Here is a 17,660-nt window from a genome sequence, read left to right on the forward strand (position 1 = left end):
AAAGGACTATGCTAGCCACCAGAAGTTCAGACCCCAATTCAGATGGAAATGCCCTTCTGAATCAGAGGTCACACTGGCTGTCATACTCCAGGCCTCAAAGACTAGAAGACCAAAGAAGAAACAAAAACCAGGAAACAAACCACCCACCCAACAAAGATAAACTCATAAATTGGTACTTAGACCTATAATCACCCCAAATCCAGATTCCTAGATGCTAGTGTAAGAACACAGTCAACAACAACCAGGGCAATATGCTCCCACTGGAGCCCAGCTATGCTAATACAACAAGCCCTGAAAATTCTAAAGTAGTTGAAGCGCAAGGTAAAGACGTTAAAACCAATTTTATGAAGATGTCAGCGGTCCTTAAAGGAAAAATGAATAAATTCCTTAAGGAAATCAAGGAAAGGACAATTAAAAATTGTAAGAAATCAATAAATCTCTTAAAGAAAGCCAAGAAACAAAACAAACAGTTGAAGGAAATGAACAAAACTGTATAAGAACAGAAAATGGAAATAGAAGCGATAAAGAAAACACAAATTGAGGAAATTTTGGAAATGAAAAATCTAGGTAAGTGAACAGGAACTACAGACATAAACACCACTAATAGAATTCAAGAGATGGAAGAGAGGATCTTACGCATTGAAGATACAATAGAAGAAATGGATACAGCAGTGAAAGGAAATGCCAAATCTAAAAAAATTCCTGACATAAAATATCCAGGAAATCTGAGACACTATGAAAAGACCAAACCTAACAGTATCCCATTTATATACAAATGACAAACAAGCTGAGAAAGAAATCAGGGAAGCAATACCCTTCACAATAGCCACAAATAATATAAAATATCTTGGGGTAGCTCTAACCAAGAAAGTGAAAGACTTGCATGACAATGCCTTCAAGTCTTTGGAAAAAATTGAAGAAGATACCAAAAGATGGAAAGATATCTCATGCTCATGGATCAGTAGGATTAACATAGTAGAAAATGGACATTAGCTGTGAAGGACAGTCATATTACAATCCACAGACCCGGAGAGGCTAAGTATCAAGGAAGGCTCAATGGAGGTTGTATGAATCTCCCTAGGAAAGGAAAATAGAATAGATTTCGTCGGTGGACTGGGGGCAGGTGGGGATAGGAACAGAAGGGATCAGGTTTGAGGAGAGGAATGGAGGAAGAGAGTACTGGGGGAAACATTTGAAATTGGGGAGCATTTTGGGAGCATGTGGAAACCTAGTGTAATGGAAACTCTGGAATCTAGGAGATTGACCCTAGTGAAGACTGCTTGTAATGAGAGGGATACAGAACTTGAACCAATCACCTTCTGTAACCAGGTAGTGTTTCCAGTGGTGTGACAGGATCCAGCCACAAAACCTTTGATCTACAATTTGTCCTGTCTGCAAGATGTGCTAGGGTAATGGTGTCGCAGAACTGATGGGAGTGGTCTCAATTTCTGATCCAACTTGAGGTGCATGCCTGACACTGTCTAGATGGCTAGGAAACAGAAACTTGATGGCACAGAAATTTAGGGTAGAACCAATCATGACTGGCAGAAAAAAGTCAATGAAATGATTCAATGATTCCTAATGATATTCTGTTATACTCATAGACCAGAGCCTAGGGTAATTGTCATCAGAGAGGTTTTGTCCAGCATCTGATAGGATCAGATGCAGAAGGAATCCCATGGAAGAGGGGAGAAGGTCTGTAGGAGTCAGAGCAGTTGGTGACACCACAAGAACACGGCCCACAAAATCAACTAAGCAGGGGTCATTGGAACTCACAGAAAGAAACTGAAGTGACAGTCAGGAAGCCTGTATGGGTCTGAGCTAGGTCCTTTACATACGTTATGGTTAAATAGGTTGATGTTCTTGTGGGATTCCTAATAGTGGGAGCATGAGTGCCTTTGACTCTTTCACGTGCTTTTGGAATCCTTTTCTTCCTACTGGGTTTACTTGTCCAGCCTTGATATAAGGGTTTGTGCCTAGATTTATTGTAACTTGTTATGCTGTGCTCAGTTGATACCCCTGAGAGGCCTGGTCTTTTCTGAAGAGGAAGAGAGGAGGAGTGGATCTGGAGGAGAGGAGAGGTGGGGGGAAGGAACTTGGAGAAGAGGAGGGAGGGGAAACTGAGGTTGGGATGTAATATATGAGAGAAGAATAAATTTAAAAAGAAAAAATCCAATATACAATTTATTCCAAAATACACTGCCAATATTACCAAGTTTTTAATTTTGTAGCTAATATTAACTGTGAATTAAACTATCTACTCCTAAAAGAAATTAGATTAACTTATATCCAAGGCCTGCTTCAATGGTGGAAAGACATTCCTGGTACTGTAGATCCAGCCAGGAACTCCTGGTTGGAAAAATCTCACAGGCCCCAGGGGTGAACCTACTCCCATTATTCTGCTGAAAGGACATAGTGTCAACTACCCTCTAAACTCATGTCTCTGTACCGGTAGATCAGTGCAGCTATCGGACCCCATCAGAGAAGTTTCTATGTACCCTTGTGAATAACACCAAACTCTTAAACTGATCAAAGAGCAGAGAGTATTGTCAATGTCAAATGGGACATCTATATCACACCCTACTTCCAAGGTCCAGGAACCACCACAAAAGAGGGGCCAAGAACTCTGAGAGTCAGGGAGTGAAACAGTGTCCTCTTGTCAAGCAGGGACCACTGTGTTCATGAGTTGTCGGGTAAGGTGGTAGTCCAGACCATAAATTATTTCTCTTGACCAGACCCCAACATAAACTCTCTCTCTCTCTTGACTGGCATGGAGGCACAGGAATACAGACACAACTCACATGGCTTTATCGGGAGGGAGACTTCCGTGATCCCTCATGAAATCTTGAGTTCACATCCTGGAGAATTTCCTCTCGTTTAATCTCCAAGCAGTCTTATATATCAAAACATAAACTGAGGGGGAAAATACATGAGCATTCTATTTCCTAGGAAACCAGGTGAATGGCTTTTAGTCACATCCACATCTCCCTGTGCTTGCTGTCATGTCTTCCTGGTCAGTATGCTAGCTCAGTCACATAGGCTTGAATTAGCATCTCTATTCAGGCATCCTCCAAATTACAGAGAAGAAGCAGAGCAACATCCTGACCCTTTAGGTTAGGTAGCAGCAGCCTGTCTGGTAGGTTACGTGTCCACTTTAAGTTGTGGTCTATGGCTTTAGAGCCTGGCTGTCATATCATATAAAAATATAGGTCTACAATGAGCTCACATCAGCCGTGATTGTTCTGCACAGGACCAAGGCAGTCAACAGCCTGGTATGGAGGGGGAAGGGGCTCATGAGTCCCTCTCCTAACTGAACAGTTATAGACAGGTATAGATGGCTTCTGGGGGAGGCAGTCAGTCTTCCTTAAGAGTGTGGCTGCTGGTAGGTCAGCCATGTTGCAGTGAATGACTTCACACCCAGGAATATGTGCATGCTGCAGTGAATGACTTCACACCCAGGAATATGTGGGAGGCACAGATTAGACTTGATGGTTATTAAGAACCCAAAAGTGGACATGAAGTGGGGGGATAAGGAGATGGGGGTGGACCCGGGAGGAATCAGAGGGAGTAGAAGAGAAAGGGGCGTGAATATGATCAGAATACATTGCATAAAAATCTCAAAGAATGAATGAAAATATTTCTAAAATTAAAAAAGAAACTTAGCTCATGTGTAGGGCCAGTATGATGGCTCACTGGGTAACAGCCCTTCCTGCCAATCCTGAAGACCCGAATTTGATTCCTTAGACCCACATGATCAAAAGAAAGAACCAGCTCCCACAAGTTGCCCGCTGCCTGCTATGTCCACATGGTGGCAGGCATCCACACTCACATAAAAAAGTACATGCAAGATGATTAGCTTCAGTGGCGAATACATGGCTCTCCCGCATTCTTTCTTCCAGACCATTTGGCAGCTGTCCCCACACTAGAACCAGACCATAAAAAGGTAAAGCAGAGCAGATCATGGAGTCTCTGCTGGTCACTGCTTTCTAAGCAACTTGGACCAACGCTGTTGCTTGTGAAACTGCTCACAAACAGGTTAGAACTTTTCAGAACTCCTTATCTGTGGAACTGGAATTAACAAGCTCATTAATGGTCATAACCAAATAGCTTGGTGAGGACTTGTATCAAGGACTTCCGGTCATTAATTTAAGAGCTAAAAAACAAACAAACAAACAATTCCCACAAACCCCAGACCAAACCAACCAAACAAAAACCCAAATGTTTTAGAATCAAGTGAGTCTAATGTAAAACCCGGGAAGAGTGAAGGCAGACAGTTCTGGATTCTAGAGCCCATTATCAGTATTTAAGACAAGGAAGATACACTCTAAGAGATATGGCTCAGAGGTTAAGAGCACTGACTGCTCTTCTAGAGGTTCTGAGTTCAATTCCCAGCAACCACATGGCGGTGACTATAACCATCTGTAATGAGATTTGGTGTCCTCTTCTGGCCTGCAGCATACATGCAGGCAAAACAAAACACTGTATACATAATTAATAAATAAATCTTTTTTTAAAAAAAGAGTACACACATTGAAAACTTAAGAGGCTGTGACCACCTCTGTCTGAAGGGGTATTTCAGATATGAGAGGTAGGCTTAATAAATTTTTTGGCACCAGGCAGAACCTTAAATAACTAGGAAGAATAAAGAAGCACTGTTATCCACTCTTCTCCCTTCTTTTACTAGGGAGATTTTGGTTAAAAAAATGTAGCCACAGCCTTATTAATGCATTAAAGGGCATTTGCCACAGGTCAGTCATAATAGCAAGGAGGAAGATGTTGGCTTGAAGGTTTATTTCCCTTAGAAGACTCAGAAGGAAGTAAATTCCTTCCCAGAGAGGTCGTCAGAAGATCTGGAGTGCTACCTCAGAGAGGGTCTCCACCTGTGAAGGACATCTCTGACCCCAGCTGGAAAAAGGAACACAGAGTTCCCTCCAGATTTGAATTTCACAGTGACCTGTGATGTAGGACCTTTGCTGGGCTCTTCTGACCTCGGTTACCGGAGCATTGAAGTGTTAAATACGGCCACAGGTCTCCTTTATGATGACAGCTTGAAGAATGGATGGTTATTCTACAAGTCAGAAAAGTTTGGATCCAGGACTCTCGCAACTGGGTGCAGGTAGAGCAAGGCAAAAGAGAATGACTGAGGGATGGGGAGAAACTCCTGTGTGCCCTCCAAGATAAACTCCATGTGAAAACCAAGCAATTGGATGGGAAGTCCCTATGTGACCATGGTCTGTGTCTGTGCTCTAGGTATGTGTACAGGGCTATGAAGTGTGAATGGCATTCTATGTAATAGATTGTTCTTGCACATTCTCCTAGAGGTTATGGTTTTCATGAAGAGATTACATTTATGATCTTTGAGGAGGTTTATGATAAGTTTATGATACAGCTCAGTAGTATACCTTGTACTTAGCATGAACCCGCTCTGGGCTTAATCTATAGCACCAAAAGAAAAGAAAGAAAACTTATGAACCACGACCTATGATAAGAACAGAGCAGCCTTTCCCAGAAGGAAGCGAGCTGCCATCTCTGAAAGTGTTCAGCAGTGCTATGATGGTTTTGTGACCATGATGCCATAGAAAGCATCCCTGCCCACCTCATCATTCTTGAGGGTTTTCTCATGACCCCAATTGGAAAGTATATCTCAAATATCCTAGAAATGAGAGAGATCTTTCGTTCTTGCTTTGCTTACTCTTATTTGTAAAATATAGGCTTATCTTTTAATTAAAATATTAAAATGTTATGTATCTATGGGTAACCAGAATATGTGTCCCCACAATATGATGGACAATTGAGCTAAAGACAGTAAGTGGATACAGGAAAGCCCCTCATCCTCCCTCTGCTGGCCTAAAATCAAGGCAGTTTACAGAGACAAAAGATATCTTTTCCTCTCGCTGCATGGAAGGGAGAAAAAGGTTAACATCAAGGTAATTTTAAACAGTTACAGGTCTGAAGTTCATACTAGAGGACCCTTTTACAAGAGGCTCTGCCAAGAGCTTTTTTCTCCCGTCTTTTTTAAAAATTGCTTTTATTGAGCGATACATTTTTCTCTGCTCCCCTTCCTTCCTCTCCTCTCCCCTCCTACCCTCTCCTTTGGTCCCCATGCTCCAAATTGACTCAGGATATCTTGTCTTTTTCTACTTCCCATGTAGATTGGATCCATGTAAGTCTTAGAGTCCTCTTTGTTGTCTAGGTTCTCTGGGATTATGAATTGTAGGCTGGTTTTTTTTAAAATCTTGCTTTATGTCTAAAATTCACTTGTGAGTGAGTACACATTATATTTGTCTTTCTGGGTCTGAATTAGTTCACGCCAAGAACTTTTAACAGCCTTCTTTAAGCTGAGACCATAGTGTGTAAATAGAGGTTTCTCTCCTGCTCACCAGTTCTGGAATAAACACACAGAGGTTTGTATTAATTTTAAAAGTGTGGCCATGTCTCAGGCTTATTATCAACTAGCTCTTACTTTTAAATTAACCCATTATTATTATTTTAATTTTACCCCAGGGCTTGTGGCTTGTTACCTCACATCTTGCTTCTCAAGCAGCTGCTGGTGTCTCTTTCAACTCTACCTTCTTTCTCCCTATATTCAGTTTGACTTTTTTACCTAGTTATATTCTGTCCTGCCATAGGACAAAGCAGCTTTACTCATCAACCAATAAAAGCAACACATATTTACAGCATACAGAAGGGCATCCCATATCAATAGTGACCCTAAGTTCTTTTCCTAATTTTTCATTGCCCTAAAATTGTGCTGTCCCTTCTTAGAGAAATACTAAGCTGGAAGTCAAGACCCCTCTTTTCATAATAACTAGTTTTCTGGGAGTCTCTCTGCTGTATAAGAAAAGCTAATAACTTTTTTTATTTTTCTCTTGTTAATCCTTAAAGATTAGGATTCAAAATAGGAATTCATTCCATCAAAAGACCTATGCGGAGTGGAAGGAAAGAATAGTTTTCCTTTGTCAATTTTATAATGGGGTAAAGTTTCAATGTCGTATAAATATAGAACCATAATATATAGATATAGAATCAAACTTCATGGCTTCCCTCTTGGTTCTTGGTTGGCTCATCAGAGGTGGGACTTAAGGTTCTTTGGATGTCAGTCCAGAGATGTGCTTATGTGTGCATAGTGTTCTTTTCATTACAAGTGAGAACCCACACCATACACTAGAACACCTTGCCGTGTGTTTCTGTCACCTTCCAAGCAGACCAGTGTGACTTGTAAGGCAATTAGTCACCCAGAGCATTTCTTTGAAGTATGTAAAGTCCTGGGTTTTACCGAGAATTTAACTTACCAGTAAAAATGCAAGTTGGTGGAAAAGAAAGCAATGGCTGGCATTCCTGTTGATATTTAACCAAGAAGTCCTGAGAGGGCCCTGGAGCGTTTTATAAAGTCATGTTTGTGTTGGAGAAGTGCCTTAAAAATGTTTAATATTCTTAATTCAATTGTGTGTGCGGCACAAGTGCCCTGATGTGCGGCTGGAAGTTAAGAGCCAACTGTAGGAATTGGTTCTCTCCTTCTACCACGTGGGCTCTGGGGGTTTACTACAAGTCATCAGACTTGGCTGCTTTTCAAAAACATGTAGGAATGTCTGCAAAGCATGTGCCACCGTTTCTTTTAGGGATGATGCCATCCTTCCCTCCAGTTTGCACAAACTCTTATTTCTTTGCATTTCTCTAGAAGTGATTTTTGTGCCAATTAAAAATTTAAGTCTTGGAAAGTTTTATACATGTATACAATGTATATTGGTAATATCTATCTATCATTACCTACCTCCACCTTACCCTAGTGCCTCTCATCCCGTTATCTACCTCCCAACTTCATATTTCCTTTTTTATTGCTACTAATGATTCCTCAAATCTAGTTAGTGCTGCTTACATGCACAGCAGTGTGTAAGCATCTACTGAGCAATCTCCCTGCTGCCACATCCCCAAAGGAGAGAGACTTTCCCTCTCTCACTATCCTTCAGCTAGAGGTGGAGCCTTAAGGCCCTCTTCTCCATCCATACTGGAAGTTTAATTGGCTTCATTTTGTGCAGGTCTTGTGCAAGCAACCACAGCTGGTTGTGCAACAAGCGCACGATGTCTGAAAGCCTGCATTTCATAACTTTTCTCCTTCTGCTGCCTCTTACATCCCTTCTGCCCCTCTCCCATGATTTTCCCCAAGCTCTGGATGGTGGAAGATTGATGCAGAGGACTCACCCACAACAGAACACTCAGTGTTATTCATCCTAAGTCTTTTGACATGTTATATGCTTCTCTTCTTAAACACTCCCCATTCTAATTAGACACTTCTGGGACCAAAGCTGAAGACAGCTTTAATTAATCTATGGGTATAAACAAAAATATTTAGAATGCAATTTGATATCATGAACATTTAGCAACAAATAAACAAACAAACAAAGAAGAGTAGGTATGCCCTAGGTGTCTGAATATGGTCCAAGAATGGAGACTTGTCAGAATTCTGAGTGCTTGTGAGAGAACTTCAAGAAGGCAAGAGTATTGTAGAAACAATCGTTTCTTCAAAAACATGGAATTGTTCTTGGAATGTGTAGCAGATAGGAGTTAAGCTTACTTCTGATGATTCATTATAAATGGCTATTATTATTTGCATATATGCTTCTATGGAAAAACGTATGGATGTACAACTTATCCTTGTGATTGGACACTCTTCTCATGTGTTTTTTTTAACCCTCAGTGTATAAATTGACCAATGCTCTGAATAAAGTTGGAAAGTGCATGAGATTTTAGCCTGCCTCATTTATTGGCCCCATTCTCCCAGGACCCACCACCTCTGGAGCAGCAAACACCCAGGACACATTATCTCCTCAGTCATTAGCTTTTGATCAGTTTTACGGTGTCAGGTATGAAATCACTCCTATGGAACAAGCATCAGATTCAATCAGAAAGTGGTTAGTTGCCCCCATACCCATCATGGCACTATTGTACCAGTGGATATATCTTGGCAGCAGTTCTGCGTTATAGCATTCAGGGGCCAGTTCTGGGTGAGATCATCAGTATTCTTTCTTTTCCAGCAGACTGTATAGCCCCTTCTGGTACTGTGTAAGGTAGCCAGCAAGGATAGAGTTTCCTGGTGAGTTTGGCTTGATTTCTCTATATTCTGTATTCAGTGAGTGATGTCTTCTGTAACAGGATCTTGCAATCTAGTTTTGGTATGGAACTAACAGCAATAGTTTGTGTTGTTTTGGGTGCCTCTGGTGGCACTTAGGCAAGTTTCCTGTGCCTTTCCATGCGATTTTCATTTAATAACTTATGTCTTCTGAGAGCAGTGTTGTTCCGTCATGCACGGTATGGGTTTTCTCTTTTAAAATCATATTTATTTGTTTATGTGTGGGGCACTCATATCATAGGACATGAGGAGGTTAGAGCACAATTTGTGTAAGTTTGTTCTCCTACCATCAGGTGGGTCCCACAGTTTGAATTCAGATCCTCAGGTTTGCAGGCAAGCCTTTATCTGCTGAGTGAACTCACTGACCCTCCTACATAAATTTCATCTAGCCAAGGAACTAATCTTAGGTTTCCATGGGGTTTTGCTGAACTCTTAGTTGGTGGTGTGGGACAATTGTCTATATTCTGTCAATTGTGGTTTTAAATAAATGCTGATTGGTCAGTAGCCAGGCAGGAAGTATAGGCGAGACAACCAGACAGGAAGTAGAGGTGCGTTGAAGAGAACAGGAGAATTCTGGAAAGGAGGAAGCCCATTCCTCCCCAGTACTGCCCAGACATAGAAGAAGGAAGATATGACCTGCCCCACTGGAAAAGGTACCGAACCATGTGGTTAACATATAATAGAATAATGGGCTCATATAAGTTATAAGAGTTAAGAAGCTTGAACTAATGGGCCAATCAGTTTATAACTTATGTAGACTTCTGTGTGATTTTCTTTGGGACCTAATGACTGTGGGAATCAGGCAGGACAGAAACCTCAGTCAACGAGTTGGCTCAATTCTACCCACAAATTGACAATAAGCTAAGAAGGAGGGAAACCATAACCATTTTGTTTTCTAAAAGAACAATAAAAGGCATTGCAGAGACAAAGGAAATGAGAATCAAATAAGACTACAGTGTTCTATCTAAAATTCTTCAGTTGAAATATTCTTGGACAAACATGATCTATTTCTTGGAAATGAGGAAGAAAGGTGGGTGACATAACCTTTCGATGTCATGTGGAGGAGACAACACGAATTCCTACTGAGGGGACTGACCTATGTGGTCCGAGTCTGTTGTTCTTGGTTAAGACTCCGGATAAAGTGTAGTTACATGTTAACTGGAGGATATGCTCCAGTTGTGTCTCGAATATTTTCCGCCCAGGGGAAAAGCTGACACGAAAGGGTACTACTTATGGCCTCTGTTTTATAGCCAAGTTTATGCCTAAGTGCAGGAATTTTGCCCTTCTAAAGGCATTCCACCTTTATAAGTTCCTTTTGGGCTGGCTATGGCCACCTTACTGTTAGAACTGACAATAAAACACACTGTTTGATATGTATTTGTTCTACACACAGGATAGTCATGATTTTACTTGTTTATTGTTGTGCCGTAAAACTATAGACATTTGTTCCCTCAGAATTTTGGAGACCAGAACCCCAAATCAATGATCAACAGGGCTTTCTTCTCAGAAGGTTGTAGAAGGGAGCCCTTTGAGTCTCTCAGCATCTGGTACCTCTGGTCATTTCTTAGCTTGTGGTCACATCATTTGAACCTCTACCTCCATATTCACAAACACTTTCTGCTGTTTTGGTTTAAACTTTTGGATTGAAAATTGCATTTTGACATATTTTATGATGCCAATATGGTTCATATACATCAATTATGGGTTATGGGCATAAATACAAGACAAGGAATTTTGCCCCCTCCCCCAGAAACGCAAGAATTCTATATAGTGTCTTATCATTGCTTGAACAAGAGATTGCCACAAAACTCTTGCTAAAATTGGTTGAACTTCTAAATTTTAGGAAAGAGTTGTGGGTCTACATCTATAAGGAGCTGCTAACAGACTTGGCATGGTGGGTTCCTCAAGTCTGGATAGCTAGATTTGATTCTGAAGACCTCTACTTAGAGCTAGTGTTGGGTCCTTTGATGGTTAGTGTTAATCTTCACTGTCAACTTGCATGGACTTAGAATCACCCAGAAGATATACCTCAGGGTGTGACTGGGAGATTATTGCCAGAGAGGTTTAAATAAGAAGGCGAGACCTACCCTGTGTGAGGATGGCATCATTCCCTAGGATGGGCCTGGACGGCATGACAAAGGGAAGAGGGGGTGCCAGCATACTTTTCTTCCTTCTTCTGTCCAGGTATGAGACTCCTGCTGCCATGAAGTTGGCCAGGACATCTCTGTCACCATGGTCACACTGTCTTAAGCTGTGAGCCCAGACTAATCCTTCTCCCTTTCTGTTGCCTTTGGGAGGTATTTGGTCACAGCTCCCAGAAAAGTAACTGATACAGGCCCTACAAGCTAAATAGAGGGTATTTAACCTGGCACAAGGCCCTGTGGGAGGTGCCAGCTCAGATTGGGTCAGCAAGTCAATCATAGTTCTATTTGCTTCACTACATATCTCAGACTTTCCAGAACTCACTCAGGTTCAGATTCACCAGAGCAACTCACAGAATGTAAGAAGTCACTCCCCTCAGGATTATTATTCTCTTATGAAGGAAATAAACAAATATCCAAATGATCAGGGAACTAGGGCAAAACCTGGAAGATCGTGAGTGCAGAAGCATCTGTCTGGGCAGGGAAGATGCACCATCCAGTCAGGACATTGATAGGTTCACCATCCAGTCTGCGCCATGGAGACTCTGCTTCGAGTTGTACGCTTACACATGGGGGGATCAATTCAGTGGCCATATATTTAAACCCCACCTGTGCTCTTCTCTCTAGATGTCAGAATGAGCATGCTAGCCACCGGTAACTTTATCCCAAAGGCATCCAGGGGCTCCATCATCTGTCACCTTAGAAAAGGCTCTACTGTGACCAATGAGAGACTCCCATACATCCAGGAAATATTAAGTTCTTTGATAAAGAACAGAGAATAAGTGTTCCCCAACAATGTTTTCTTATGCAACACTTAGTAGTTTTATGATGTTTATAAATCGAAGTAACCCAGGCAGAGTCAGTCAGTGGACCTTAGGTTTTTAAAAAATAATGTATTCCCCAAAATAATTTGAATTCCTGGCAGTCATGTTGAGCTTCCATCTTACTCTTATCACACGTTTAACGGAGGTGAACAATGTAGTTTTGGCGTCTCTGTAGATCTTTGCTTTACAACAACCACACCCAGCCTCAGAGGTTACCTCTACATCATAAACACATGGCCAACCTCACACTACAGCCTTTAGAATTAGAAGGAATAATATATTTGGAATTCATTAAATGCTACACAGCACCAAAGAACTGGTAGACATTGCCTTCCCAAGTTCTCAGAGTGTTCCCCCACTTGGTGTTGCACTATGATGTATTCTGTAATATTTAAGACTATAACTTTTCAGAAATTTACAGATGAATAAACTGTGATCCACCTCTAAGGTTTTCAAAACTGGAAGAACTTGAGTAGATTTTAGTCTGGCAAACATTTGATAACACTAGAAGGGGTTTCTAATACAAAGAATTCACGTTGCATTGCTTAATGGAAGCAATTTAAAACATGTCATATGAAGAGGCAGCCTACAGAATGGGAGAAAAGGTTTTGCTATGTGTACACTGGCCAGAGGATTAACAACTAGAATATATTTAGAACTCAGAAAAATAAATAAAAGCAAAACACCCAATGGATAAATGGAAAATTAAATGAGCAAATAGTCCATCCATTCTTATAATACAATAAACCAAAGTATTGTACAACACTCCAGTCAATGCATCATCCTAGAAGTCTGCCTACAGACGGATGAATGAAAAAAAATGTGCTTTGTATATACAATGGAGTCTTATTTGTTCATAAAGGAAAGCAAAATTATGTAATTTGCAGGAGAGTGGATCACATCAAGGGAAATAAACCAGACTCAGAAAGGTAGATATCAGATGTTCCTTTCATTTGTGGACCCTAGATTTTATGTAGCTACAGAAACACATTTATATGCAAGGCTTTAACGCGGGTGGGAGAATGAGAGCAGAAGAGAGGCTGAAGGGAGTATGAATGGGGAGCTTGTGGGGATCGACACCATCAAAGTACTTAGTACATTTGAAACCGATCGTCTTGATGGAACCCATCGCTATGTTCAATGAAAGCACACCGCTAAAAATTAAGTTAAAAATGTAATCATTAGAATAGAAAATATCTGATTTAATAATAAATATGCCCCTTAAAAATGTAAGCCAGGCATGGGGGCTCATATTGTAATCCCAGCATTCAGCAGTCTGAGGCAGAGTGATCATGAGTTCAAAGACCAGCCTGGCCTATGTGAGGAATCATAGGTCAGTCTGAGCTACACAGTGAGACTGTCAAAACAAACACACATGCACATACAGAAACAATCAAAAACAACCATCCCCAGACAACACATTTAACAGGACAGACTGGGTACCTTCAGGTTGAGGAAAAGAGGGTCACTAAACAAATTGGGTGGAGTTTGATGGATGTAGCTTCCTAATGGATCTCCTTAAAGAGGTTTCCCTTTCTTTAAGATAGAGAGGTCTTCTTTTTTCTTGTAAGACTCCTAAACGGTGGGTGCAGGGGCGGTCTATGACTCTGCCGCCTGCTTTTGGGACCCATTCCTCCTACCAGATTGTCTCCTCCAGCCTTAATATCGGAGGAGGTGCCTGGTCTCACCGCAACTTGATATGCCATGGCTGGCTGATATCCATGGGAGGACTGCCTGTGTCTGAAGAGAAACAGAAGAAAAAGTGGGTGGGGGGAGGAACAGGGAGAAAAGAAGGGAGGGGAAACTGTGGTTGGGATGTAAAAACAAACAAACAAAAAAATGGGAAAATAATCATACCAGTTTAAGAAAAAACAAAGCAAGCAAAACAAAACAAAAGCAAACAGAACGAAACACAAATAAAAAAAAGCAGGAAATGAAGATGTTTGTTCATCTAGAACTAATTCTATTGTTTTACCTCAAAAGATGGCTATCTGCTTTCTGTGTCATAAGATCCGAAAGCCACCCCGGAGACTTATACTGGAGATTCATACTGGAGACTTACACTGGAGACTTAATCTGTTGACCCCCAGGATGTGGTGCCATGTCCTAGGCCTTCCATGTTTTCTCCAAGGTGACGTATGTAATGATTGAGACCTGCCTCTTTCGTATGTAATGATTGAGACCTGCCTCTTTCTTAGCTCTTTGCAGAAACCACCAAGGCTGTGACCCAGATTCCTTAGCAGATCGGGCTGTGAACCACCAAGTTGACAGGAACACCCTGTCAACAGACTAGGAGTGAGGGAGGGTACACCAGGAGCCTAACGTTTGCTCTCTGGCCCCTGCCGGTGAGTTCTCTCAGCCTTAGTTGATCTAAGGTTTGGTGAAGTAGGAAAAATCCTAAGGCGCTACCTGCCTTTTGTGGTCACTGTGGGAACCGAAGAAGCCAGAGGAAGTTTGTGGGAAGTAGCTTGATGAGAGATGCCCATGCCAGCTTCACCGGTGTGTCTCTCATCTCCTGGAGCTGCGCGGCTCATCTCTAGAGTGCCTCACACCACAGATGCTCAAGTGTCCTCCTGGCTGTTAGTGTGGAGTGTCAGCGGAGAGCGTCTTCCCACACAGTGCTCCCAACATGGGATGTGCATTTGGCAGAAGGATGAAGCAGTGGTCATCTAGGGGACCACTGGCCAAGATGGGACAGACAAAGAATTGAACATCTGCGAAGGACATAAAGAATGAGCCACAGAATAAAACAAAAGTAACAGCTTTACTCCTTTGGGAAGGGACCCCAGGCTTTGAGTCGAGGGAGTGAACTCAGGGTTGGAAATTTATTGCCCTCTTGGGTCTTTCCTTCCCCTGTGGATCCTGTTTAGACACTGACCATGTCTCTACACCATTTCTCCTTACAGTGTCTTCTGGGACCAGGAAGCAGCCATGTTACATAGAGGATGTGCTCTCCAGGTTCATCCATGACCCCCTAACTCCATTACCCAGCACCTAGAGACACACACTTCAATTTCCTGTCCCTCCAGATGATTCCTGTTGTTTCTAATCCCTAAGTGATCGGAATCTGGATGACTTGTTTGGTGATAATTTCCCTCCTTTGGAATCCTTTGTCCTGTGGTGGTAGGACACTGTCCCTGAGAGAAAGGAATTTCTAACGAGGACGTTGACTCTATAATGATTTTTGCCTTTGGAGTTGAGTTGTCTTGACTCACGCATCATTCATGTGTGTTTCTCCCCAGCACCACAGCTACGCTGCAGGATCACAGCTTCATTTGAGGATCAGGAAAGGGCTGATTAGTTAACTTAAAGCAGAGGTTCCTGCAATAGAAGCATGAACATCACTTGAGAACTTACTAAGAAGTCACAGCCTCAGGCCCTGGTGTTTCAGTAGAAGTAGAAAGTCTGTATGGGTGGCAGAACCCTCTGGGTACGTCTGCAAACATTCTCTAGGAAGCTTGAGGAGGCAGGACATACCCTGAACGTGAACGCCCCTCCCCCCCATGTTTGGGGGGGTCCTCACCTAAACAGAAAAGAAAAAGAAAGCGTGAATGTCCACATCCATCTCATCTCCCCACTTCCTGCCCGGGCAGATGCAGTGCGAGCAGGCACTTCTAGCTCCAGTCTCCTGCAGCAGCCATGCCTTCCTTGCCATGGTGGACTGAACCCTCTCGAACTGTAAGCCAAGTAGATCCCTTCCTCTCTTACACAGTTTACCAGGCATTCAGTCACAGCAATGAGAGGATTCGTATGGTCCTACCAGTTCTTGGCTCATGAAGGGATTCCCACCCCGTCTCAGGATTGCTGCCCCTCAGTGTTGATGGATGCTGTCTTGCAAGGATTGCTTGCTCTTGCCAAGTTCATGCTGAGGTCCAGTTCTAAGTGAAAAGGGGTTTGGAAATGGTGTTTTTTGAGGAAGCACTCATATCACTGAGAGAGACCAATGGATGCCTGACAGAACGACTTTGTTCTCATAGAAATGACTGGTTACTGGGAGAATGGATTGTTATATTGTGAGCTGGACTCTCCTCCCCCGAGATGCCCAATGCTCCTGCATATGTTCCCACTTTGCTTGTTCCTTTGACCCAGTCATATGACAGTACAAAGCCCTCACCAGAAGCCGAGAAGATCTCAGTCTCAAAAACAGTAGTAAAAAACCGACCAATAAAACAAACAAAAAAAACCCTGTTCTTTATAACTTTCCCAGCCTTGGGGAATCTGTTATAATAAAAGGGATCAAGACATTTGACTTCATAATAGACAAGCTTTTTTTTTTTTAATCTCTCATTACTAGGCATTCAGGGGGAGGGTGTGTCTAGTATCAGCGTTAAATTGGATAAGGATTCCATTTCACTTCTACGCACTTCTTTCCCTTTGCCTCTCTTTGCCGGTTGGCCTCAGCTTTGTGTTGGTAAGTTACTATGGCTGTTTCAGAGTTACATCAAACACTTATCAGATGTCCTATTTAAGAGCCAGAGAAAGTTTCCATGAAGCCACAATGGGACACTCCATCTTAAGGGTCCGTTGGTAAATACAAGCCAAATGGGAGGCCACAGGCAACATATACAGAACAACTGAGTTTGGTTTTTTAAAGCCGAGAACTGGGTTCCTCTTTTCCCACATATCGTGTTCCGATGTCAGAGCAGTGCATTCCTGATACTCAGCCAACAAGTCTTGTATTTGTTAGTGGTACGTGACACAGTTCAGAGTTCTGATGTACAGGTCTATGAACTTTCTTAAAACTTCTTGTTCTGAAGTAAGTTTTCTATGAAAAACCACAAATATGATATAGAGAAAGTCCACGCAACCGCCACGTGTGGTTGCTAGAGGGCTAGGCCCAATGCAAACATCTCCACCAGCCCAATGTGCAGCCTGTGTCCTTCCCATGTGTGTGGATGTTTGTCCTATCGTCAAGATGTGGGGACATCCCACCGCGAACACCTCCAGCGTGCTACCCCTTTCTAGTTGTGCACGCTCCTCCTCTCTCCCTAGCTCTACACAACCACGAAGATGGCCCTCATCTCTGTATTTTTGTCATTTCAAGGATGGTAAGTGGAATCACGGACCATACCTTTCATTGCTGTGTACCATTCTGTGCTATGAACATAAGAAAGGGTGTTTGGTCATTTTCTTACTGAAGGGCATTTTGGCTACTTCCACTTGGGAATTATTACTAATAAAGCCACTGTGAAAATTATTTTACAGGGTTTCCCATGAAAAAGTTTTCATTTCTGTACCAACGGCGCAGGTTTATGACATCGGGATTATATGGAAAGTATGTGGTTGATTTTCAAAGAAAACTTTCAAGAAAGCCATCTTGCCACCTCACTCATCAAGTTTGAAACATCCAATTTCTTTGACTCTTTGACAGAATTCGGTCTTTTCTTTAATGGTGGTTTTAATAGTTACCCTAAGACTGGTGTAACGCTATTCTATTTTGATCTTAATTTATATTTCCCTGAAGGATAACGTTGTTACACGTTGTAGGGGACGATATGGTTGGACAGGGCTCCGGCAGTTGCTGAGGCCAACACCCCAAACCAGAGTGGAGTGAATTCACAGCAAGTG

This window comes from Myodes glareolus, chromosome 8 (genome assembly GCF_982192425.1).
Source record: "Myodes glareolus chromosome 8, mMyoGla1.1, whole genome shotgun sequence".
NCBI classification, from domain to species: Eukaryota; Metazoa; Chordata; class Mammalia; order Rodentia; family Cricetidae; genus Myodes; species Myodes glareolus.